This window comes from Herpailurus yagouaroundi, unplaced genomic scaffold (genome assembly GCF_014898765.1).
Source record: "Herpailurus yagouaroundi ecotype Mexico unplaced genomic scaffold, PumYag 182, whole genome shotgun sequence".
Taxonomy (NCBI): Eukaryota; Metazoa; Chordata; class Mammalia; order Carnivora; family Felidae; genus Herpailurus; species Herpailurus yagouaroundi.
In genome coordinates this window covers 10,739,227-10,766,030 of record NW_024412413.1, presented here as the reverse complement: position 1 = coordinate 10,766,030, position 26,804 = coordinate 10,739,227, and the positions used below count along the sequence as shown (strand labels likewise).

Genomic DNA, 26,804 nt, shown 5'->3' with positions numbered 1-26,804 from the left:
CGAGCTCCAGCCCCATGTTGGGCTCTGTGCCGAGGGTGGGGCCTGCTTGGGATTTTTCTCTCTCTCCCTCACTCCCCCCTCTCTCTCAAAAAAAAAAAGAAATAAACATTTAAAAAATGGATTTTGTTTTTTAGACCAGTTTTAGGTTCACAGTAAAACTGAGTGGAAGGTTGGGGCGCCTGGGCGGCTCAGTCGGTTAAGCGTCCAGCTTCGGCTGAGGTCACGATTTCGCGGTTTGCGGGTTCGAGCCCCGCGTCGGGCTCTGCACCGACGGCTCGGAGCCTGGAGCCCGCTTCGGATTCTGTCTCTCCCTCTCTCTCTGCCCCTCCCCTGCTCATGCTCTGTCTCTGTCTCAAAAATAAACAAAAACATTAGAAAAACATGTTTTTAACTGACTGGAAGGTACGGAGATTTCCCATATACCCCCCCACCTCCCCCCATTATCATCAGCTTGCTTTTCAACACTGTCCAACGCTGCAGAGAGGAAGGCTTCCCGGAGGAGGCAGGGCAGAGGCTGAGCCTGGGAGAGTGGAGCAGATTTGTGCGCACAGACTGGGGAGCTGGCTCCCGCAGCAAGGAACTGAGTGTGCCCGGGTGCAGCTGGCATGAGTGGCCTGGAGGGAGCCCTGGGGAATGAAGTCACTAGGTGTTCCAGTTGCCTATTGGCGCATATCAACCCACCCCCACATAAACAGCAGCCAGCTTGTTTAGTTTGCGAACCTATAGCTGGTCTCTGCTCACGTGGCATCAGCTGGGACAGACTGGAAGAGGCTGGACAGCTGGGGCCCCTCGGGCGTCTCCACCTGCGGTCTCCCTGCACAGTCTGTCTCCACAGCACGGTGGCTTCAGGACAGCCAGCTTCCTACATGGTGGTTGCAAAGACACAGGTCTAAAGAGAGTCAGGGGAAACCATCACACGTTACGACCTAGCCTTGGAAGTCAGCCAGTGTCCCTTCGGTCACCCTCCGCTGGTCAGAGCAGTCATACGTTCACCCGGGTACGGGGCGGTGGGGGGGCGGGCACAGAGCACGGACTGCACCTCTCGACGAAGGACTGGTAACATGCAGAGGAGCATCTGGCTCTTGACCCCAGGGTTGTGAGTTCAAAGCCCACGATGGAGGCAGAGATTACTTACTGAGGTATAAAACACACTAAGGGGCACAGATCCTGAGCAAACACTCAGTCGATTTTTCCCTTAGGTGTTCACCCAGGTGACCACGACCCAAACCAAGAGACGGAGCGTTTCCAATGGCCCGGTCAAGACCACCTCCAGAGGCAACAACTCTTCCGTCGTCCATCACCAGGGATTCGTTCCAACGATTTTTGTCCTTCACGCGAATGGAAGCACCCGGTGTCGTCTGCTCTTTAGTCCCTGGAGTCTTTCGGTCACCGCGTGTCAGAGAGAACCTTCCATGCAGGCACATGCGCCTATAGATTGTCTTTGCTCCGGAAGAGAATTGCCTCGTGGGACTATACCGTCGGGCGCGCATCGCGGTAGATCCCGTTGGGGGCGCTGTCCGACGGCCGCTGCTGTGGGCATTCGGGGCCACTTCTCGCGCTACACGCATCCAGGCACTTCTGCCGGATTCCTACTCCAGGGTGGGCTTGCTCGGTCACAGGGAGGGGCCTCTGTTCGGTCCCCAGCCACCCGCCAGGCAGTCTTGCCACACGAGTGAGTTCCACATCCCCACCAACACAGGCGGCAGTAAGTTTAATTCTAGCCAAGCCCCTGGAGGTGAAGTGGAAACCACTTTTTCGAGTGAAGTCTCACCACGAGCCAGTTCCTAAGACAAATGAAAGGAGACGTAAAGCGAAAGCAAACGCTGCAGACAATCGCGACCCTAGTCACCCCAGGGACGTCGCTAAAGCAATGAGCTCAGAAATGGAGAAGCTGTGGGGACTGGGGCCAGCCTGAAATGCACTTCAGTATAGAATTAAAACTAAACAAGGGAAGAGGTTACAGCGGAAACACACACACACACACAGACACAGACACACACACACACACAAAATTCAAGTGTTATAAACGCCAACAGAGCAAAAACAATACAAACAAAATGAACTGGGAAGCGGGAAGGAGGGGAGAGGGTTCAAGGGCAAGGGTCATTCCATCTTCCACCTCAAAGAGTCGGTTCATTCTGATTAAATTGAAATATGTAGTTTTTTGTTTTTTTTTCCATCACTCACTCCAAATATTCCAAGGGAGAGGTGAGAATGGCCGACTGGATACAAATAACCCACCCAAAGACATGCTGCTTACAAGAGACACAATTTCAGGGCGCCTGGATGGTTCAACCTATTGAGTGTCCCGCTCTTGATTTGGGGATCGAGCCCCGCGTTGGGCTCTGCAAGGACAGCGCAGTGCCTGCTTGGGATTCTCTCTCTCCCTCTCTGTCTCTGCCCCTCCCCTGCTCGCGCTATAAATAAGGACATACATACATACCTACAATAAATACGATTTAAACATAAGGACACAGGGGCCCCTGGGTGGCTCAGTCGGTTGAGCGTCCGTCTGCGGCTCAGGTCATGATCTTGCGGGTTTGTGGGTTCGAGCCCCGCGCCGGGCTCTGTGCGGACGGCTCGGAGCCTGGAGCTTGCTTCGGATTCTGTGCCTCCCTCACTTTCCACCCCTCGCCCACTCACACTGCGTCCCTCTCAAAAATAAGTAAACATTAAAAAAAAATTTTTTTTTTTTTTAGATAAGAATCATGACTAGAGATAAATGGGACATCTCAGTCAGGAAGATATCATCATCCCGAATTTATATGCGCCCAGGGGCAGAGCTTCAAAATAGAAGCAAAACTTAATGGAACTGGGGCGCCCGGCGGGCTCAGTGGGTGGAACGTGCGACTCTAGATCTCAGGGTTGTGAGTTCCAGCCCCATGCTGGATGTAGAGATTACTTGAAAAGAAAGGAAAGGAAAGGAAAGGAAAGGAAAGGAAAGGAAAGGAAAAGAGAAAAAGAAAAGACCTCGTTGGAAGGAAAAAAACAACAACAACTTGGGGCACGTGGGTGGCTCAGTCGGTAAAAGGTCTGACTCTTGATTTTGGCTCAGGTCATGATCTCACGGTTTGTGGGATCGAGCCCTGCATCCGGCTCTGTGCTGACAATGCAGAGTCCGCTTGAGATTCTCTCGCTCCCTCTCTCTCTCTCTGCCCCTCCCCTGCTACACTCACGCGCTCTCTCTCTCTCTCTCTCTCTCAAAATAAAAAACCAACTCAAAAAGAAAAAGAAAAAAAAACCTTAATGGCACTAACAGGAGGACCAGACGAACTACAGTCATGGAAGGAGACTTCAACACATCTCTCAACAACTTTATGTGAATTTAGCAAAGTCACTAAGATGGGGTCAATATACAAAATCACCTTACATTTCTGTCCACTTGCCACAAATATAAAACATTTAAAAAAAAATTTTTTTTCAACGTTTATTTATTTTTGGGACAGAGAGAGACAGAGCATGAACGGGGGAGGGGCAGAGAGAGAGGGAGACACAGAATCGGAAACAGACTCCAGGCTCTGAGCCATCAGCCCAGAGCCCGACGTGGGGCTCGAACTCACGGACCGCAAGATCGTGACCTGGCTGAAGTCGGACGCTTAACCGACTGCGCCACCCAGGCGCCCCTATAAAACATTTTTAAACTGAAACCATTAGACGCCCAGAGAATAGGATAGGAGAAAATCTAGACAGCCTTGGGTTCGGTGATGACTTTTTAGATACGACACCAAAGGTACAATCCATGAGAGAAGTGATTACTCCAAGGTGTTACTTCATTAAAATTTAAAACGTGTGCTCTGCAAAAGACATCAAGAGAATCAGAAGACAAGCCACAAACTGGGAGAAAATAGTCCTAAAGGCATATCCAATAAAAGACTGGTATCCAAACTATACAAAACTCTTAAAACTCAACAAAAAGAAAACAGACAGCCCAACTTAAAAAGGGGGGTCAGGGACACCTGGTCAGCTCAGTCGGTGGACTCTTGATCTTGGGGTCATGAGTTACAGCCCCACGTTGGGTGTAGATTATTCAAATAAAAACTAAAAAAAAAAAAAAAGAGGGGGGGAGGAGGGACAAAAGATCTGAACAGACACTGCCAAAGAAGACGTACAACTGACAAAGAAGCACATGGAAAGATGCTCCTGGGGCACCCGACTGGCTCAGTTGGAAGAGCATGCGACTCTTGATCTCTAGGTCATGAGTTCGAGCCCCAGGTGGGGTGTAGAGGTTACTAAAAAAAAAAAATTCATTAACTTGGGGTATCTGGGTGGCTCAATCGGTTAAGCGTCTGACCCTTGATTTCAGCTCAGGGCATGATCTCACGGTTCACGAGATCGAGCCCCACATCAGGCTTAGCGCTGACACGGAGCCTGCTTGGGATTCTCTCTCTCTCTCTCTCTCTCTCTCTCCCTCTCTCTCTCCGCCCCTCCCCCTGCTCACGCGCCCTCTCTCTCTCTCTCTCTAAATAAATAAATAAATAAATATTTAAATAAATAAATAAACTCGGGGCACCTGCATGGCTCAGTCAGTTGAATGTCCAACTGTGGCTCGGGTCATGATCTCACGGTTGGTGAGTTCGAGCCCCACATCAGGATCTCTGCTGACAGTGCAGAGCCTGCTTGGGATTCTCTCTCCCTCTCTCTCAGCCCCTACCCCACTCGTGCTCTGTCTCTCTCTCTCTCTTTCTCTCTCAAAATAAATACATAAACTCAAAATAATTTTTTAAATAATAGACATTTTAAAAAATTGAAGGTGGGGGCGCCTGGGTGGCTCAGTCGGTTAAGTGTCCGACTTCGGCTCAGGTCACGATCTCGCGGTCTGTGAGTTCGAGCCCCGTGTCAGGCTCTAGGCTGATGGCTCAGAGCCTGGAGCTTGCTTCCGATTCTGTGTCTCCCTCTCTCTCTGCCCCTCCCCCGTTCATGCTCTGTCTCTCTCTATCCCAAAAATAAATAAACGTTAAAAAAAAAAACTTAAGGGGCGCCTGGGTGGTGCAGTCGGTTAAGCGTCCAACTTCAGCCAGGTCACGATCTTGCGGTCCGTGAGTTCGAGCCCCGCGTCAGGCTCTGGGCTGATGGCTCAGAGCCTGGAGCCTGTTTCCGATTCTGTGTCTCCCTCTCTCTCTGCCCCTCCCCAGTTCATGCTCTGTCTCTCTCTATCCCAAAAATAAATAAACGTTGAAAAAAAAATTAAAAAAAAAATTAAAAAAAAAATTGAAGGTGGAGTAGAGCTATATATACTGATGTTGGATAATTGCTTAATTAATTAATATGGATGTGGATATGGATTAATATGATATTAATTAATTAATACGGATATTAATTACTCCAAGATATTTAAAAACAAACAAGAAGTAAAATTTTTTTTTAATTTTTGTCCTTTTATTTATTTTTTTTAATTTTTTTTTAACATTTATTTATTTTTGAGACAGAGAGAGACAGAGCATGAACAAGGGAGGGCCAGAGAGAGGGAGACACAGAACCCGAAACAGGCTCCAGGCTCTGAGCTGTCAGCACAGAGCCCGACGCGGGGCTCGAACCCACAGACCGTGAGATCATGACCTGAGCCGAAGTCGGCCGCTTAACCGACTGAGCCACCCAGGCGCCCCTAAAATTATTTTTTTTTTATTTTTTTTCAACGTTTATTTATTTTTGGGACAGAGAGAGACAGAGCATGAACGGGGGAGGTGCAGAGAGAGAAGGAGACACAGAATTGGAAACAGGCTCCAGGCTCTGAGCCGTCAGCCCAGAGCCTGACGCGGGGCTCGAACTCACGGAGCGCAAGATCGTGACCTGGCTGAAATCGGACGCTTAACCGACTGCGCCACCCAGGCGCCCCAAAAATTATTAAAAAAAAAAAAAAAAAAGCCGCGCATCAGGGCGCCTGGGGGGGCCCAGCCGTTTGGGCTCCAACTTCAGCTCAGATCATGATCTCACGGTCTGTGAGTTCGAGCCCCATGTCGGGCTCTGCCCCGGCAGCTCGGAGCCTGGAGCCCACTTCCGATTCTGTGTCTCCCTCTCTCTCTCTCTGCCCCCTCCCCTGCTCTCAATCTCTCTCTGTCTCTCAAAAATAAATAAACGTTAAAAAAAATTTTTTTTTAAGATGCTCAGCATATAGCATGGAACGGCACATTAAAACAATAATGAGATAATTTAAAAAAAAAAAAAGGGGGGCGCCTGGGTGGCTCAGTCGGTTAAGCAGCCGACTTCGGCTCAGGTCATGATCTCACACTCCGTGAGTTCGAGCCCCGCGTCGGGCTCTGTGCTGACAGCTCAGAGCCTGGAGCCTGTTTCGGATTCTGTGTCTCCCTCTCTCTGCCCCTCCCCCGTTCATGCTCTGTCTCTCTCTGTCTCAAAACTAAATAAATGTTAAAAAAAATTAAAAAAAAAAACAATAATGAGATTACCCACCCATTAGAAGGGCCAAAATCCAAAACACTGACAACACCAAACGTTGATGAGAACGTAGAGCAACAGGAACGCTCTTTCACGGTTGGTGGGAACGCGAAACGCTACAGCTACTTGGGAACACAGTTTGGCCGTTTCTAAGAAAATGAACACAATTTTACCATCAGACCCAGCGGTCGCACTCCTGGGTATTTACCAAGAGGAGTTGAAAATGTGAGTCCACACGAAAACCTGAGCATGGACGTCTGCGCAGCTCCATTCACCATTGCCAAAACTTGGAAGCAACCAAAATGCCCTTCGGTAAGTCAATGAGTAAATAAACTGTGGCATAGCCACACAATGGAATATTGTTCAATGCCAAACACAATCGAGCCATCGAGCCATGAAAAACACGAATGCTAGATGATGAAAGAAACCAGAGACTACGTACTATAGGATTCTAAGTCTACGGCACTCTGGAAAAAAAGCAAAAGTGTGGGGACAGCAAAAAGATCCGTGGTTTCCTGGGATGGGGGCAGGGGAAGGAGGGGTGAACAGACGAGCACAGAGGATTTTTAGGACAGTGAGGACTGTTCTGTGGGGTACGTGATAGCGGACACATATCATCTCACATTCGTCCAAGCCCATAGAACATTCAACACCATGAGCAAACCCTAATGTAAACAGCGGACTTTGGTAACAATGTGTCAACGTAGTTTCCTTGCTCGATAAACCGGGATGTTGACAGTGGGGGGAGCTCTGCATGTAAGAAACACATGGAAACTCTCTGAACTTTCCACTCAGTTTTGCTGTGAGCCTAAAACCGCTCTACAGAAAATAAAATCTATGTTAGAGAATTAAACCAAACCATCTATGGGAGCGTCAAAAACATCAACTTCCTAGAAATACAGGTTCCTGCTATCCGCGAGTGTACCTATGAAACTTTTGTAAGCTGAAATGCTATAAAGCGAACAACAATTACCCTTCGTTTATACGGAAACATTTTTTAACATTCCCAGGCCCAAAAAACAACCTCTCTCAGGCTTTGCTGATACCTTAGGACACATCTTGCTAATAGACGCACCAAAGAAATCCAGACAAAGCATCGATTCGCAGACACAGTTCAAAGCTACGGCGGCTTGAGGCTGAGTGGGGTTCTGGGGGCAGGAGCTTGGCGGGGCCCCTCTTGCTGCCTAGGGAGCATGCGGCCTCTGTGACAGCCCCTTGAAAAACCATTTTAGCGGAATGCTAAAAAAAACCACAGTGAGATTCCATTTCACGGCCACTAGGATAGCGGTAATCAAAATGACAAACAGTACTAAGGGTTGGCCAGGATGCGGAGAAATTAGAACCCCCTCTCTCACACTGCTGAAGGCAAAAAGGGGCAGCCACGTTGGAAAAGAGTCTTAGCAGGTTCTCAAAACTTTAAAGGTAGAGTTACCATATGACCCAACAATTTTCACTCCCAGGTATCAAATACCCAGGAGAATTGAAAAGATCTGCCCACACACAGATTTACACGTGATGTTCACCGCAGCGCTATTTATAATCGCCCCAAAGTGGAAACAACCTAAATGTCCATCAACTGATTCGCGAATGAACAAAATGTGTATATTCGTACAATTAAATATTATTCAGCCACCAAAAGGAATGAAGTCCTGACGCAGGCTACAACGTGAATGAACCTTGAAGACGTGATGCTAAGTGAAAGAAACCAGACGCAAAAGGTCATTCGTTGTGTGATTCCGTGTATACAAAACGGCCAGAAGAGGCAAAGCCATAGAGACAGAAGGTTCCAGTGGTTGTCAAATGCGGGGGATGGGGACAATAAGGAATGACCGTTACTGGGTATGGAGTTTCTCCGGGGAATGTTAGTAATATTCGAGAATTGGTGGTGATGACTTTATAACTTCGTAAAAGTACTAAAAAGCCACGAAATTGCACACTTTAAAATGGTGAGTTTTACGGTATGTGAATTATATCTCAGTTTCTCATTTTTAAAGAACAATTTTGTGTCGTTACGACAAGATCTAAACAAACCGGAGTTAAATAAGACCTAAATAGGGGCGCCTGGGTGGCTCAGTTGGTTAAGCATCTGACTTCGGCTCAGGTCATGATCTCGCGGTTTGTGGGTTCGAGCCCCGCATCGGGCTCCGTGCTGACAGCTCAGAGCCTGGAGCCTGTTTCAGATTCCGTGTCTCCCTCTCTCTCTGACCCTCCCCTGATCACTCTCTCTCTCTCCCTCTCTCTCTCTATCTCTCTCTCTTTCAAAAATAAATAAACATTAAAGTAAAAACAAAAAAAAAAAGACCTGAATAAATCGAGGGATATATCATTTTTATGGACGAGAAGACTCAATATTGTAAACATATTGATTCCTTTCAAATTGCAGTTTCAACGGAATCCCAATCAAAATCCCTGAAATTAACAAGCTGATTCCAAAACTTATATGGAGATGCAAAGCAAAAGTGTTTTCCCTAAAATACAAAACTAAAGAACAAGGGATACCTGGATGGCCCACTCAGTTAAGCAGCCAACTTCCAGCTCAGGTCATGATCTTGCGGTCATGGGATCGAGCCCCACAGTGGGCTCCATGCTGAGCAAGGAGCCTGCTTGAGATGCTCTCTCTCCCTCTCTCTCTCTCTCTCTGCCCTTCTCCCCTGTTGCTCTCTCTCTAAAAAAGAAAAAAAAAAAAAAGAAAGGACAAAACTGGAGAACTTACTATACCAGATAACAAGAACTATTTTAAGTATAGAAACTCAGGCCGTGTGGTGTTGGTACAAGAACAAACAAACAGACTAATGGAACAGAACAGAGTCCAGAAACAACACACACTTGATCTATGACAAAATGTCACTGCAGTGCAGAAAGATGATCTTTTCAATAAACAGTGCTGGGTCAACTGGACAGAATTGGGGAAAACGTGACTCTGTGTGTGCGTGTGTGTGTGTGTGTGTGTGTGTGTGTGTGTGTGAAATCTCCCTCTGCCCTCCTCTTAGAAGGATACACGTGGTTGTATTTAGGGCCCAACTACATAATCCAGGATAATCTCCCTATCTCAAAATCCTTAACTTCATCGTATCTGCAAACACTTTGTCATATAAGGGAATAGGTTGCAGGGGTTAGGATGTGCACGTCTTTGGGAGCCCACTTTTAAGCCTACCACAACCCCTACCTCACACCATAAACAGAAATAAACTCTACACCTAAGTGAGAAAGATTCAAACAATAAAGCCTTAGAAGAAAATACAAGAGAACATCTTCACGATCTTAGAACAGGCAAAGGTTTCTTAAACCGAAAACAAAAGCACTAACCATTAAAATATATAGATATATATAGGGGCACCTGGGTGGCTCAGTCAGTTTGGCATCCGACTTTGGCTCAGGTCACGATCTTGTGGTTCGTGGGTTCGAGCCCCACGTCAGGCTCTGTGCTGACAGCTCGGAGCCCGGAGCTTGTTTCATGGATTCTGTGTCTCCTCTCTGCCCCTGCCCCACTCGTATTCTGTCTCTCTCGCTCAAAAATAAATTAGAAAAGACATTAAAAAAACAAAAAAATTTAAATATAGATATATAGACTATATTAAAGCGAAGAAATATGTTCAATAAAAAAATATACTTTACGGGGCGCCTGGGTGGCTCAGTCGGCTAAGCGTCGGACTTAAGCTCAGGTCCTGATCTCACGGTTCGTGGGATCCAGCCCCACCTCGGGCTCCGTGCCCACAGCGCAGAGCCCGCTTGGGATTCTCTCTTCCTCTCCCTCTGCCCCTCCCTTGCTCGCCAGCTCTCTCTCTCTCTCTCTCAAAATAAAAAAACTTAAAAGCAAAAAAAAAAAAAAAAAAAAGGAAATTGTACCCCAAACAGCAGACTTTATGTAGTAGTATGGATCAAATGCAGACACGTAATTAAGGGACAAAGGTAAATGCACAAGGTACATTGCGTGGCCACCGTGCGTTTAGAGCAGGAGGGGTGGCGGCGAATATACGCGCGTGGGCGTGTCTACGTGCACTTCTGTAATCCCCCGAAGAGAGTGGAAGAAGCTGCCATCGGCTGACTGCCTTTGGGGGGGGGGGGGGGGAGCTGGAGGCCTGCGTGAAGTTTGCTCAAGTATATTTTCAAAACTAGGAAGCTAGTCCGCACACACTTGGAAGTATTTACAGAAAAAAAAAAAAAAAAACTGTAGACCCAAAAAAAAAAAAAAAAAAAACGGTAAAAAACCCCCAACGGGGCACCCGGGAGAGGCGGCGCTCTGAGTTTTTGGGGGGGATTCGGTCGGGATCAGAGAACTGCAGGGGGCCGCCTGAGCCCCGGGCGGGGGGGGGGCGGTGCTCACACGTGCACCCGAACCCCCTTTGCCGATGGAGAAACAGAGACCCAAGGAGAAGGCGGCAGCCCCGCTCGGCCCCGTCCGCCCCCGTCCCGAGCTCAGGTTTAGCTTCCGCTTGTGGATAGCGGCTGCGGCTTTGGAGTCAGACGGGGGTGGAAGGTGGTGTGACCTCTGGGCCGGGGTCCGCTAGCCTGAAAAGTGGCGGTAACAACCCCCACTTCCTACTGATGCGGGCAGAACAGATGGGCGGAGCGGCCGCGGACAGCAGGAGCTCTGTAAGTGGCCGCCACTAGCCGACGGCGGGGCGGGGACCCGGCCGGAGCCTCCGTCCGCACTGCTCCGAAAGGGGCGCAAGGTGGCGCCCTCCCCCCGCGCGTCCCGCGAGGTCCCAGCCTCCAGGGCGTTGGCTCCTGCAGGGAAGGAGAGCTGGGGGGGAAGGGGGGGGAGTAGGGGGAGGGAAATCCGCGTGGACTCACGCGATCGCGCACTTCTGGGCCCTGGGGGTGGAAGGGGGGAGCGACGGAGGGTGGCTGTGCTCAAGGAGGCAGGGCGGGAGGGCTTGGCCTCCCCGGAAGGAGGGAGAAGGGGAAACAGGATCCATCTGGATCTTGTTTAGGGTTTTGCCCGCGGGTTGAGTGGTGGCCCCCGAAAAGATAGGTCCTGCCTGGAACCTGTGACTGTGACCTCATTTAGAGGAAGAATCTTGGCAGATGTCATCAAGATAAGGATCTAGAGATGAGATTATCTTGGATTGTCCAAAACCAATGACAAGCGTCCTGGCGAGAGCAGACACCGACCGTGTGGGAACAGAGATTGGAGGGGTGCGGCCACTAGCCAAGGAGGCCGCCAGAGCTGGAAGAAGCAAGGAAGGATTCTCCCCTGGCGCCTTCGGAGGGAGCACAGCCCGGCCGGCATTTTGCTTTTAGACTTCTGACCTCCAGAACTGTGAGAGGGTTCAATTCTGTTTCAAGCCACCCTCGTTTGTGGCCATTTGTTATAACAGCCCCAGGAAATTAACACGGATGGGTTTGTTTTTTTTTTTTTTTTTTTTTTTGTTTAATGTTTATTTCTTTTTGAGACAGAGAGAGACAGAGCATGAGGAGGGGCAGAGAGAGAGGGAGACACAGAATCCAAAACAGGCTCCAGGCTCCGAGCTGTCAGCACAGAGCCCGACGTGGGGCTCGAACTCACGAACTGTGAGATCATGACCTGCGCCGAAGTCGGACGCCCAACCGACTGAGCCACCCAGGCGCCCCAACACGGATGTTTAAAATCTCCCCCTGCTGCTCAGCCTGTGGATCCCACCCCCAGTAGCCTACAGGATGGTACCCGAGCCCCCCCAACTCCTGACCCCACTATTTGCTCCCCAGATCCCAACTCCAACCTACCCACTGCTTTCCAAACATGGGCTCTTTCATACCTCTACACTTTTGCTTTCGCTGGTGCTCTGTCTAGGGTGCCCTTCCCTCTGGGTCCCCTGTAGAACTCCTATACACCCTTCAAAGCCCTCCCCAAACATCCTCTCCTAAGTATATTCGTGTATCCCGACTCCCAGCACAGCTGGGCTCCCCTCCATTCCCCTCAGCCACTGTGCTTACTCACCCATGTATCATCACAGCCAGCTCAGCTATGGGTCCCCCACCTTCATCTCCTGCCTTCTCCATCCCCCCCCCCCTACTGCCCTAGCTCAGGCCTCCCCATCTCTTACCAGACCCTTGTGCCACCTCCTCGCTGGTCTTCCTGCCCCAAGCGGGTCCTCCAGTCTATCAACGCTCTTGGTGCTTCGATCTATCTTGTCACTCCGCTGCTCAAAAGCCTTCCATAGCTCCCCGCTGCCCTAAGGATGATGCCCAAAGGGAAAAAGGTACTTCACATGCCTCTCCCCACCTCGCACCCCACCCCGGCGATGTCTAACATGCCCTTGTGCTACATGCCTCTGCGCCTTGGCATAAGCAGTGCCCTGGGAGGCCCCCTCCCTGTATAACAGGCATGCTCTGACCCACGTTCTCTGCAATACCCACCAGTCTGCAGCGACGACAGCTAAAACATCTCCGGACTGACCACCCACCAGGTGCCCATCTAAGTGCTTTCTACGTGTGGACCCTTGGAGTTCTCATAACAACCCCGGGAGAAAAAAGCACCATTACTGTGTCCACGTCACCGGTGGGAAAACTGAGGCCCAGACGGAAGAAGAGATCAGAAATGGCAGAGGTCTGGGGCGCCTGGGTGGCGCAGTCGGTTAAGCGTCCGACTTCAGCCAGGTCACGATCTCGCGGTCCGGGAGTTCGAGCCCTGCATCGGGCTCTGGGCTGATGGCTCAGAGCCTGGAGCCTGTTTCCGATTCTGTGTCTCCCTCTCTCTCTGCCCCTCCCCCGTTCATGCTCTGTCTCTCTCTGTCCCAAAAATAAATAAACGTTGAAAAAAAAAAAAAAAAGAAAGAAATGGCAGAGGTCTGCGCTGTCATTCCTCCCGGTGGGGGCCTCAGAGCTGTTGAACACACTGTTGAAGCCTCCCCTCATTCACCCCGCGGCCCCCCACCCCCAGATTAATCGCTGTCCCCTCCGTGGCTTCTGGACTTTGTGCGCACACCCCTCACGGCACTGAGCGGGAGGGGCCCGATGACGCGGTGGTCACCCCACCAGGAAGCACCCAAAAACCTTCTTTGCTTCCCTAGGCCCGCGGTAACCGGTGCGGGGTAAGGGCTTCAATAAACCAGAAGGGAGGAGTGAGCCACTGAACGGTTTCCAGGTCCTGGGAAGTTTTCACCCTCCTCAAAGACAAGAGTAAGTTATGCAAATCTCTGGAGCCAGAACTTTCTCGCCTTCTCCCTCCCACTCTCCCTCCTCCAACCCCCCTCCCCTGGTTTCTGGGAGGGCACTGGGCTCTCCAGAAAACGCCCCAGGCTCTCTAGTGGCCCGTTTCCTGATCACAGACGAAACTAGAGCTTAAAGCTGGTGAATCACTAACAGTCACCAGCCAGGGCCTGTTGGGGTGTCGGGCAGGAAGGGAGAAACCGGGTGCCCCATCCACCTCCCCTAATCCTACCCCTGCCACCCCCAGCCCCGTCATCACTGTGCGAGTGAACTCCTGAGCCTCTGTAGCCTGGGCGACGCTAGATGGAAAGGGCCTAGCCCTGGATGCAGGTGACTTTGAGCAGTTCCTAGACTGTCCCCGCTCCTCACCCCCACTCGGCCACTCCCAGGTTCCAACGAACCTACCACCAGAACGCTTGCAAACCCGTTTCCCATCCCGGGGCTGGCGACTCACTGATGACACCCAGGGAGGTGCAGCACCCCCATTTGAGAGGTAGGGAACCCACCTCAGGGAGAAGGAACTACGGAGCACCCATAGGAGGTAAGGAGGACACGGGAAGCTGCATTCCAGCTCTCCCCCTGCCAGAGGGTTTTTTTTTTTTTTCAACGTTTATTTATTTTTGGGACAGAGAGAGACAGAGCATGAACGGGGGAGGAGCAGAGAGAGAGGGAGACACAGAACCCGAAACAGGCTCCAGGCTCCGAGCCATCAGCCCAGAGCCCGACGCGGGGCTCGAACTCACGGACCGCGAGATCGTGACCTGGCTGAAGTCGGACGCTTAACCGACTGCGCCACCCAGGCGCCCCCAGAGGGGTTTAAAGTAAGACCAGCCATTTCTTGATTCAAAGGTCCTACTCTTAAAAGGACAAAGGAGGGGTCCCAGCTCCTACCCCAAGAGTCTAGAAGCCGCTTGTCAAGTGTTCCAGGGGCTCGAGGCAGGTCAATAAGATGGGAGCGATTCTAAGTACCTACACCTCAGAGGATTGTTGTGAGACTCCTATGAATAACATAGAAAGGGTTTAGAGCCGGTGATGCGATACTCTCCAAACTGTAGCTGTTTTTTAAAGGGTCTTTTTTTTTTTTTTTTAACATTTATTTATTTTTGAGACAGAGAGAGACAGAGCATGAACAGGGGAGAGGCAGAGAGAGAGGGAGACACAGAATCCGAAACAGGCTCCGGGCTCTGAGCTGTCAGCACAGAGCCTGTCGCGGGGCTCGAACTCACGGACCGTGAGATCATGACCTGAGCCGAAGTCGGACGCTTAACCGACCAAGCCACCCAGGCGCCCCTTTAAAGGGTCTTTTGAAGGACTCCCTTCCCAAGAATGAAGCATGTGGAGTGAATCCTTGTCATCAGAGAGGAATGCTCCCCACACCTGTCTGGGAGAAGCTCAGGCCTGGGGCCTCCTTATAAATCCCGAGACTTGTCCCCCACCCCCCAGACCTGCCAGGTCAGAGTCCGGGGGTGGGAAGCTGATATCTTTAATAAGGGCCCCAGGGGTTCCTTGAATCAGCCAAGTCTGGAATCCCAAAAGAGTTGGGAAGTCAAGTCACTTTTTGAAGATGCTTCTGGTTAATACACCTTCCTCCCACCTGTCACCCTGTCCTTGGGGGAAAACCAACTTTCTCTTGTTCCCAATTAGTAATACCACTATTCGTAAACTGGTCTAAGCCCTCACTCGTGCCAGGTGCTTTGCTAAATTAATTCTACCCACCAACGGCCTTCTGAGGCCGGTTCTCTCTTTAGCCCCATTTTACAGAGGCGGACACTGAGGCCAGAGACCTGGGTCCCAAGGTCATAGAGCTGGAACTTGGAAGAGCCAGGGCTCTATTCGCCGCCACAGTGTGGCCCGTGCCAATAGCCCCAGGTCCTCTGAGAAGGTGCCTAGATGCCCCGGGGCAATCCTCTTGGGAGCCTGCGGCCTCTCTGGGCAGCTGCACAGAGCTAGAGGCCAAGGTCTCAGTCCCAGTCTCCAGGACCTTCTCTTCACCATGGCCACGTACCCACACCGAATCCTGCTGGTTCCTTTACCGGACTCCCCTCCGCCTCCTGGACGAGGGCAAAAGCGGGTGCTCCAGAGCCAAGGAAAGTCCAGGCTTTGGGGCACCCCCCACCCCACACGATCTCCCCTCACTCCCTCACCTGCTCCTTTCTCCAGCCCCATCATGTCGCTAGCACCTCTCTAGAAGGGCAGTGCCTTTGACCAGGCTGGTTCCTGGGTCAGGCACACCGTTTCCTGCCTGATGGTAGACTTCCATGTTGAGAGGCGGCCTCCTCCAGGAAGCCTTTCCTGACTGCCGGCTCTGGGTTAGCTGGCTTCGCGTCTGGCAGAGGACAGGTGTCGCTCACCTCCTTCTGGGTTAGGGATGGAGGGCAAGAGGGACAGGGCCAGTCTCCCTGCCCTGCCTCTTCCCCTGGCCGTGACCTCCAGGCCCTGGGTCAATACCTGTTGGGCAACCAAAGGACAGATTGGGAGAGGCTGACTGGTGGGGGAGGAGAGCAGGGCTGTTTGCTTCCTGAGGGGCAACTTTGGCCAGCTCCTCCCCTCCACCTGACCCCCCGCGGCACCTGTGCTCTGCTCGGACCTGGGACTTGGAACATGGAGGGATTCTGTGAGGTGTTGAAGACTTGTCTTGGTCTGAGGTCTCTCCAGTGGTCCTGAGCCTCCAGGCAGCCCCCGCCCCACCCTCCGGAGACGGTGAAGGAAATAGAAGGCTGACGGAGTTGCTGGCCCGTGGCCCTTGCCCGCACGCAGATGAGAGACTGTGGCTGCCAGAGGCTGGTCAAGCCAGAGCTGAAGTCTTGTGGCCCCCGCGGGGCAGGATGGGGTCTGGCCTCCTCCCTCCCGGCTCCCACAGCCTCCCCTATCCAAGCAAAGGGAGGGCCCTACGGTTGGGGGAAGAGAATGGGGCGTGTCGTCCAGACTTGGAGGGGGCTGTGCCCTGGAGCCACGGATGCTTCCTGCGGACGTTCGGGACGTTGGACTCCCACATTCCTGGCCATTCCAAAGACTCCTCACTCCTCCTCCCTTCTCGCCTTCCCCAGTGTAGGGGGAGGGCAGTGGCCTGGGTCTGAGCTAGCAGCGCGGGGCCTCTCGGGGGAGGGACTGAGGTCTGGGCTAGAGGGGCTGCTGCCCGGGAGTCCTGTCCCAGGCGCCGCCCCAGGGGTCCTTGTGATTCTCATAAACAGGAAGTCCCCCCCCCCACCCTCGCAGACAGGCCCCTGTGTGTACCGTGGCCGGGCTCTGAAGGCCCAGCGGCCCTTGACCTCTCCGGCTGCTTCCTGTTAGCTGGGCCAGAGGAGAGAGAGTGAGACAGAAATGGCCTGAGATGGGGAGAGGCCTGAGGGAGTGTGAGAGCAGAGAGGGGCACAGTGAGGCTGAAGGGTCGGAGCACATAGTAGGCACTCGAGAAGTAACATGCCCTAGGCTGCAGCTGGATAGGGAGGAGAGGGACCCCCCCGCCCCCGGGGGAAACAGCACAGTTAGAGAGAGGCTGGACCTTCCCACCCCGGCCCTCACTGAAGCCTAGCACATAGTAGGTGCACAGAAAGTATGTGACACCTATGTTTCGGATAGGCAGGGAGGGGGTGCTCTTGGGGGACAGCACTACTGGGGGAAGGGGACAAAGGGGCTCCCCCGGCCCGGCTGCGCCTGTGGGTGGACAGCCCCCAAGACTCAGCATCCCATTGTCCCCGTCTGGCCCCCACCCCACCCCATCGCTGGCTGGGCCAGGCCACTGTCTCAAGGCCCTTTATTTTTAAAATCCCTGCGGTGTTCCCACCCCAAACCGAAGGAGCCGTGCCAGCCACAGATCCGCCTGCGGCCTGGGCTCAGGGCCCAGAGGCGCTGGGGGTGGGGCATCCGGCCACCCCGCAGCTGCCGAGGCAATTCCGGGAGGACTTCTAGGCCAGCCAGCCTGCCGGGCAGAGTAAGGAGGCCCCTGGGATGCCCCCACCCTGGGCCCAAGGTGTCAGCCCAGAGGCCCCCTAGGGCAGCCACCAGATCTGTGTGTTAAGCCCAGGGGCATGTTCTTCTAGACAGCGTATCTTGTCTCCCCACATTCCACCAAAAACGAACGCGTGTGTGTGCCGCACCTACTGTGCGTCAGGAAGGAGGCACAGGCTCGACCTTGTGGGGGCGACAGGTGGGCCAGTTGTGAAGCAGTTGTGAAAGAAGTCCCGAGCTCCCTCCAGGCTGTGTGGCCTTGGGCAAGTTATTCAGCCTCTCTGAGATCAGGCTCCTCCCCCGTAAGATGAGACAATGATAAATACCACAAAAGGCTGTGGGCCATCGCACGCACACAGCAGCGAACAAGACAGTCATGGGACCTGTCCTCATGGAGCTTAATGTCCTGGGGTGGGGGATGGGGGGGAAGGAGGGGGAGGGGGGCCCCTGTATGAACAAGGTCACGGCAGTCAATCAAGACACGACACAGAGGCACAGAAAGGAGGGTGCTGGTGGGATCAGGGGCGGGGGCAGAAGTGAATTTAGAGGAGCGGTCTTGTAGGCTTTGGAAGAGGTGACTGGGGGCTGAGAAGAAGGCAAATTTTCACTCCTCTTGGGGAAGAGGGTTCTGGGCCGAAGGAATAGCGGTGCAAAGGCCCTGGGGCAGGAATGACCTGAGATAATGGGTAGGGGAGGACTTTGCAGACTCTCGAGGGCTGTGCACTTGGCCTTCCGAGTGGTATTGTTATTGTCATTATGTCAAGTATGGGGAGGAGACAGGAATGTCAGGCAGACTCAGGCCAAGGCTGATAGCTGTCCCTGAATCCCTTCCCCTTGGCTTCCTCCACCTAGAGAATGGCAGGCTGGCCGGCCGATGTGCGTGGGCCCTTGGACTACAAAGGGCGTTCACTCTGGCCCAACTCGTTTTCCCCTTTGAGCCTCCCAACAGCTATGAGGTAGGGCAGGCAGGGTTTATTATCCCTGTATCCATTTGATGGATGGGGAAATTGAGTCAGGGGGTGGGCCCAGGACGGTGGTGGTGGCTTGGTGAGATCACCTAGCTCATTCACGGCAAAACCGAGCCATGGGCCCAAGTAGCCTGGTCCCCAGGCTAGTCCATTCACCCCGCAGTGGCTCCTGGGGTCCCCCACCTTGACCACCTCCCCCATCTCCCTACCTCCCCCCCCCCCAGCATCTATTCCGGCACCCACAGAGCAGCACACAGACTCCACCAGGAGGTACCAGCCTCCCCCCCCCCCCCCACACCCCCAGGCTCTAGCCAGAGAAGAATGCAGCCTGACCCTCCCCATGGGAGCTCTGGCCAGAGGCCTTGGCAGAGGAGAGGCGGGCTGAGTCAACAAGAGGTTGGCAGGGGCTCAAGCTGCCCACCGAGGTGGAGTCAGAGACCTACATACCCATACCCCATACCCCATCCCTCGCTCTCCATGCCACCCGCCCTGCTCCTGGTCTGGGCACCAGCCAGCCCAGTTAACCCCTGCGGGCCTGACAGGGGAACGGCCTGGTGGTAAGAATCGATCGGGGCGCCTGGGTGGCTCAGTCGGTGAAGCGTCCGACTTCGGCTCAGGTCACGATCTCACGGTGTGCGGGTTCGAGCCCCGCGTCGGGCTCTGTGCTGACCGCTCGGAGCCTGGAGCCTGCTTCGGATTCTGCGTCTCCCTCTCTCCCTGCCCCTCCCCCACTCGCGCTCTGTCTCCCTCTGGCTCAAAAATAAATAAACATTAAAAAAAAAAAAAGCTTAAAAAGAATCAATTGATCCATCACCCTGCAGGGAGGCGCTGTGGGACCTCAGGTAGGTCACTCCACCTCTCTGGGCCAGTGGCCTCACCCGTGAGATCCTCTCCTTACCCCCGAGGATGTTGTTGGAATCTTTATGAATGAATAAAGGTCATTCTGCACATAAAAGTGTACCAGCCACTGTGTCTCTCCTCTGCGAGCTGGAGGAGGGATTCCTGGGTTCAAAGGCGAGAGTGGCGCCCCATTGCCAGGGCCAACAAGCAGGTGCTTAATGAGTACTTGCTGTGATGTGACCATTGAGTCCGTGGAATGACTCAGGAAAGTACGAGAAGCCTAAATATCTGTGATCGTCATGACACACCCCCCCCTCCCCCGGCCTGTGTTTGCAAAGCTCCTTCCCTAGGCATCTTCTTTGATCACGGGCATTATTATTCCCATTTCACAGATGAGAAAACTGAGGCCTGGGGAAGCCAAGGAACTGGCCCAAGATCCGCAGCTTGGGACTAATTGGAACCGGGCCTTCTGACTCCCAGGCAGACATTTGGAAAGGGGGAACCTCTGGGGGCATCTGGGTATAGCACCAGGAGGTGGAAGGAGGAGTTGATTTCTGTTCCGTTTCAGAGAGAAGTTCTTGACCGGCAGAGCTGTCCTCTTGGGGGTGAGCTCCCAGGGACCAGAAAAGTAGTGGCTACGACCCATCAGTCAGGGATGCTTCTGAGCATGTCCGGCCCCACGAGGATGTGCGTGTGGCACGTGAGGTTCCTTCCCACATACTGAGACGGACGGAACAGGGTCTCTTGGGGGGCTCAGAGCCTTTGCCCTCGAGGCAGCAGGGCACTGGGGACACTGCAGGCATGGGCTCGAATCCAGTGGGAACACTTCCAAGCTGTGAGAGGTTGAGGAAGTAACTTTACCTCCTCGGCCTGTTCGCTCGCCTGCGGAATGGTGCTGCGCAGACCACAGCAAACACAAGCACCAGGCCCGGAGCTCCAACTCGAGTCTGACATTTAGGAGGTGCTTAATTAATATTCCCCTGGCTTCTGATGATCGCCCTCTGGCCATCCATCCAGGAGAGGCAGGAAGACACCAGGAGCTAAGAAGCAGCGGCAGGGAGGAGAATCACTGGGTGAACCCAAGACTCAGAGCCAGGACCGCCGGGTTCGATTCCCAGCTCCAGGGGAACAGGCAGGTGCCACGAACAAGTTGCCTGTCTCTCCTCTGTAGACCACGGATGTGAACGCCCTTCACGCACCCAGGAATGAGCCTCTAGGGTGAGGAAGGAGCCCCCAGCCCCATCCAGACAGGACCACACGAAGCCCCAAGGGCCGGGCTAGGCCGGGGGTGGGGGGATGCTGGAGATGGTCAGGCCAAGGCAGCACTGGCCTCCAGCCCACGGGCCTATCTCTCGGGCCAGGCTGGACGGCAGAGAATGGGCTATTGTCTCTGCTCCTCAAATACTTTTCCTGTCCCCCTGGCCCCTCCTCTCTCCACACCCAGCCCCCAACATCGAGAACAAAGGTCTCCGGGAGGACCCCTCCTCACTGCCTTTCCATCCAGGCTCCTGGACGCCTGGCCCAGCTCTGGAGAACCTGGCTCCATCACCCCTGGGACGACAGGGTCACCTGGCCCTGACCCTGTCCCTCCCCGCCTCCTGCAACGACAGACGCCTCAGACCCCCCCACCCTCGCCTCCATCCATCCACCTGACTGTCCTCCTCAGGGGTGGGGCTGGAGGAACTGACTCTACATCCTTCCTAGTCCCCGAAGCAACTTCTTGTCCTGTTCTCCCATAGAAAGGGAGCCTCGTGCCTGGGGGCGGGGGGTTGGGGGGGGGGGAGGCCCTTCCCCGCCCCCATTTCCCTGTAGAGCAGTGAACAAGGAATCAGAGCTGAGTTGGCCTGGAAGGGTCCCGCTGAGAAAACTGTTCCATACGGCCAGCCCCGTCCCCAGAGGCGTTTCCGGCCCTGACAGCTGCCTGCCTCCGGGAGCCACGCTCTCCCTCTGGGCCTCACGGCCACGCCCTCCAAAATACCCTTGGGATTAACTGCCATCCTGACCCCACTGCTCCCAACAACCCACTCACACCCAGGCATCACCTCCAGAAAACAGCCGGGGCCGGGCGGCCAGGGACTAATCTGCCATCACCTTGTCCTCCGGCCCCACGCCAGCCCCGGGCCGGGCCCCGATTCCCCTCATCACTCAGCTGTCACTCCAGCTGACTCCCCGTGGGGCGCACACACACTTGGTGCACCCAGCCTGGCTCTCCTGCCTTCGGGTTCGCACAGCTCCACGCGTCCGCCCGCCTCTTCCAGGGAGCCTTCCTGGAAGCCCTGCCAGGTCTGTGCTCTGTCTGAGCCTTGTCTGTCTGTGAGCCTGTCTGTTTCATCATATCGGGCTGGGAGCTGGCACACAGTAGGTACTGCACAGATGCTCACCCACACTGAAGGCGGCCACGGGGTGGGTGGCCGCGGGGACAGCCAGCTCTCCGGCAGACCGGCTGTGCAGCCCCGTGACAAGGCCTGCCCTCTCTGGGCCTCAGTGTCTCCACAGCCCCTCTGAGGCCCTGGCACTCCACAACCAGTGTTGACTCTTGGGGCTCTGCTGTAAAGAGGAAGGAATGGGAGGGCTGCGGTTTCCTTCCAGAAGGGTCTCCATCCCCTGGCTCCCTCAGACCACATTCCTGTCCTCAAGGTCAACCAGGGGAGAAAAACTTGGGGCTAGGTTGCAATCTAGTCTGTTAATGCGGAAACCCCAACAGGGATCCCCAGGCACCCCACTCCTGAGGGCAGCCATCACAGGGGGCGCAGAGCAGTGGCCCGGGCTAGCCCAGGCCACACTACAGAGGGCCCGGCGTTCGAGGCCTCTCTCCCATCTCCTACCCTCCTGAGCCCTGTCCTCTCCCCAGCTCACCTGCGGGCAATCTTACCCCAAGATACAAAGCCCAGCTCAAATAGCACCTCCTCCAGGAAGCCTCCCTAGACCTCCTCCATTAGTCCTCTGGCTCCCTGGCCCCTTCTACCACTGTTTTGGCCCTTCATCCCCACCAGGATCCCGGCCTATATCTTCCCTCCCAGACCAGAAGTCTCTGGAGTGTAGGAACTACACTCCTTACTCACTGCCGCCTCCTCACAAGGTACCTCAACCTAGGGCCTGACCCACAGAGGGAATTTACTTAATATGTGTTCAATGAAATCACCTCCAGGGGGAAGGAGAATGATAACAATAGTGATCTCGCTACCCTTTCTTGACCATTAGCTACAGGCCAGGCAGTGAGACTTACGGCTCATCAGAGACGACACAGATGAGGCCCAGGCAAAGTGGCCTGTCCAAGGTCACTCTGCTAGGGAGCGGCAAAGCCGGGATTTGGACTCAGTTTGTGTGACTTGCAAATACACGCTGGGTCGTCCAGGTATCGCGTGGGCGATAGTCTCCTTGGCCCCGTTGCCGGTCTACCCTAGCTGACAAACCAATCTGCCTCACAAACTCCCTCGAGAACCCAATGCTGTCTCCTTCCCCTGCAATGCCTGTGTGTGTCCGAGCCCCTGCCAGGGCTCTAGCCCACGGGGACTCTCCCTAGAGTGGTCCCGGGAGGAGGGCACCTGCCCTGATGGTGGCGGCAATCCTAGACAAGGACTCCTCTCCTACGCCGTGACCGTTCGTTCCCCAAGCGCACCAGAAGTACAGACATCACCGTCTCGTGGGAGGATTCACAGATACCAATATGGAGGCTGGAGCAGGTGTAGAGGAGAGGCTGGCTCTGAAGGAGGATCTCCAGGAGGAGGGGACATTTCAAAGGAGCCTTTAAGGACGTTTTGCCCGAGGGTGACCCACTGAAGAAGGTGAGTGAGGTCTGTAAGTGCGAGAGAAAGGAAGACGTGCCCAGAGACCCGTGAAGGTCAACAGACGCCAGGCGGGAGTCAAGGCCAGCGCTTCATCGGAGGGACAGGGAAAAGAATGGGTGAAGGGTCAAAGGATGCTGGATGGATAGAATGGGTGGGTAGACACAGAGGCGTATAAATGGACGGGGGTGGCAGGATGCATGGGTGAGGACAGACGGGTGGAGGGGTGGATGGATGAACGGATGGGGGTGTAGGCAGTGGGTCAACGGAAGTAAGAAGTAATTAGGTGATTGGATGGGCATGGGTAGGAGGTCAACGAATGGGTAGGTAAATAGAGGGGTAGAGGGGGAGTAGATGCATAAGTAGGAGTGTGGGTAGTGTGTGGAAAGTTGGGTTGTTAATTGCATCCGTGGGTGGACGGACCCCTGAACACTCAGGAGAGAGAAGACGGGGAAGACCAATCAATGGGCCACTGAGCATCTGCTCAAACTGCCCAGACCCCCCACCCAGACGTCGGGAGGGAAAGGGTACCCGCTCCGCTCCCCAGGGGGAGGCCGGGATGAGGGCTGACAGATACGGCCAAGCCAACTCACTCAGCTCAAGGATCCCACTCCAGACCTCCCTGGAGCCAGGTGGACAGCCGGTAGCATTCTTGAGTCCCCAAGGGGGAAGTGCCCCGCTCTAGCTGTGTCCTGCTCTAGTCCACAGAGGTCTCCCTGCCCAGAAACTGCCTCCTTCCCATAAGCCCTAAGCCTCAGCCCACCCGGTCTGCAGGGGTGAGTGGAGGGGGCAGCTGAGCTCTGTGATTAGGCCGAAGGGGCCCGGTTCCTCTAGGACAGAGGAGGAGCTAGGGGCTCCCAGTAACTAGCTGGGAGACATTTGTTCTGCATTTTACACGGTTATTATGGCTCCCCAGGGTTAACCCCTGCGCTCCTGGCCACCGCCCCTCCACAGGGAAGGGAAAGGGACCACGAGAAATCAGTGGAGGACCAAAGCACGGGAAATGGGGGACTGCCCATCCCTGCAGCCTTCACAAGGGTGCCAAGACCCCTCCACTCCTCCCATTTTCCAGAGGGACACACTGAGCTGGATCAGTCTCCGTGGAGAGGGTAGTTCAGTCTGGAGAGAGGCTTTGAATGAAGGGAGAGAGCTGCTCGAGCTGCTCATAGCGTCAGTTTACCCGTCTGTAAAATGGGGCACAGAATTCCTGACTCATGGATTGCTCCACCGTGAGTTAGTGAAGACAGAGTGCCTGGCACCTTGTAGGAAGGTTCTCAGGCACTGGTCCCCTGCCCCCGGCTGGAAGTTGGAGAGGACGGAGCGAGCGTGCGGTGGGTGGTAACCCTTTCCACTCAGACTGCTTTCTCAGCCATCTCCGGGCTGGCAACAACTAGCAGATGCCCGCACTGGCATTACACCCATTTTATAGACAGAAGAAACTTGAGGCTCAGAGAGGCCAAGTGACTTGCCCACAGTCACACGATGCCCGGGAAGCCGCCGGGCCAAGATCTGAGGTCAGGGCCTTTGACACGGCACTAAACTGCTTCCTTGAAGGCCAGCTGTTCTGGGGACCCTCTGACTAGAACCACCAAGTAATGTATCGTCTAACCAGGTCACCTTCGAGAGTGAAAGACTTGTTAATAGTCATGCTGGGACCGACCTGGGCAAACAGGGAAGTGTGGCCATCCTGCCACAGCAGGAGGCTTTGGGCAAGTCATTACACTTCTCTGCAAAGCGGACACGAGGGAGGGCGGGATTGTCCCTATGGGGCTCTCACGATGACTAAATGTCACAGTGCCGGTAAGAGACTGGAAGGCCCGGGGTTCATTCCATGTTCAATAAAGGCAGGTTATTGCTAATGCTGTTAGTGACAGTGGCCACTGGTCTCTGCCTCCATCACTGCCCTTCCAGTCCATTCTTGGCTAAGAGTAAGACCTTCCAAGTACACATCTGAGGGGCCCCTGGGTGGCTCAGTCGGTTAAGGGACCGACTTCGGCTCGGGTCACGATCTCGCGGTCTGTGAGCTCGAGCCCCGCGTCGGGCTCTGTGCTGACAGCTCGGAGCCTGGAACCTGCTTCGGATTCTGTGTCCCCTCCCTCTCTCTCCGCCCCACCCCTGCTTCTGCTCTGTCTCTCTCTGTCTTTCAAAAATAAATGTTAAAAAACAAAAAACAAATACGCATCTGACTCATGCCGCCTGCTGGCTTCCCCGTCCCGGCAGGGGCGAGGCTGAACACCTGGCCCAAGGTTAAGCCCCCAACACCTGGCCCAGTTCTCTCCTAGCCCTTGACTGTGCTCTCCACCATCCCTGCCCTTCTTCCTCACCCATGCTCTGCAGCACCCCTGAGACCATCCCCGATTCTCTCCAGGACAAAGCCCCTCCAAGCCTGAGCTCTGACCGACGGGCGTCTCAGTCCCACAGCTGTGCCACTTGAACAAGTGCCGGAATTCTTTGTGCCTCAGTTTCCCCATCTGTCCATCTCTCTAGCTGGGGAAATAACCCCGTCCCTGGGTGGCATGAGCATTCGGGGAACCACTGAAAGAGGCCCAGCGCTCCGTGAGCAGCCAAACCTTGTCTCCTCCCCCTGTGTGTCAATATGGCCCTCGTCTCCAGCCAGGTCAGCATTCAGAGGCTTTCCGCCAGCCGCGCCTGCCTCCTCCATGTGGATCCTTAGCTCTGAGTCTTTGCTTGGGTTGGCTCCCCGCACGACGCAGGCGTGTGCACTCCTACGGCCCTCCCCCTGCCTATGTGTCCTTTACAGCTTGTCAGGTATCACCTTCTCTGGGAAAACTTGTCGGGCCCCTCCACTCCCCTGCAGGCTGTTAGGGGTGTCTCCGGGCAAGGACAGCCCTCAGGATTTTCTGCCTGTCCCCAGGGAGCTCACAGTCTGAGGGGAGTATCCGAGGAGGGCAAAAAAAAAAAAAAAAAAAATGAGGCAGGGATCAGAGCCCTGTCTCCCCTCTTTGAGGGTGACACAGGTGCCTGTGCATAGCTGTCCCCTGCCCCTCCTGGGTGGGGTTTCGGGGAGGGGGGGGTGCTCAATAATGCTTTCTAAACCCATCCATCTGAGGTGTGGTCTCATCTACCTGTTCCGCAAGCCTCCTAGGTGCTGACAGAGCAGAGAGCACTTAAGAACGTGACATCCGATGCCAACTGTTATTATCTTATTTTTCGGATGGGAAACCGAGGCACGGCAAGGCTAAGCAGGGGCTAGGGCAGGCTGGGAAACCAGGCTGTGGGGTTCTAGGGCCCCCGTCCTTGACCACCACACCACCCACCACTCGGCAAGTAGCCTGCTGTGGTCTGCGCCCCCGACACCCCTGTGGCCTGTAGAGGATTGAGAGCCAGGTGGACCGGGAGAAAGACAGCGGGCATCCCAGCGTGGAGAGCTCAGGGTCCAGGCGAGTCTTTGCGGCATTCAAGGCCCCGGGCGGGCTTCTGGGTTCTCCCAAACTCCCACAGGGAGAGGCTGGAGAGCGCAGGAGCCGGAGTTGTCAGGTCCCGGAGCCCCAAGGCCACGCGGGGCGCCGGTGGGGGAGGGGTGGCCGCACACGACCCGAGTCGCCTCGCCGGGGCTTCCCCGCACGTTCGGCGGCTCCCCGCCCCGCCAGCCCGGCGCCCCCGCCGCCCCCCTCCAGCTCCCGCCGCCACTCGGGGCGGCCCGATCGGTGTCCCGGAGGGGGCCCGGCCCCGCCCGCAGGCGGGAGGGGCGAGGCGCGGGGAGGGAGCGCGCCCACACCCC

The 26,804-nt window shown here is 54.6% G+C and overlaps 1 long non-coding RNA gene across 1 annotated transcript; it reads right to left on the bottom strand.

The window, feature by feature from the left end:
• Positions 1 to 411: 411 nt before the first annotated feature.
• Positions 412 to 15,839, bottom strand: LOC121040388 (uncharacterized). Its single transcript, XR_005795262.1, has 5 exons — positions 15,666 to 15,839; positions 12,417 to 12,545; positions 6,599 to 6,676; positions 1,136 to 1,784; positions 412 to 889 (listed from the first exon to the last, which is right to left on the bottom strand). It is a non-coding gene; the product is annotated as an uncharacterized LOC121040388 (long non-coding RNA).
• Positions 15,840 to 26,804: the final 10,965 nt, after the last annotated feature.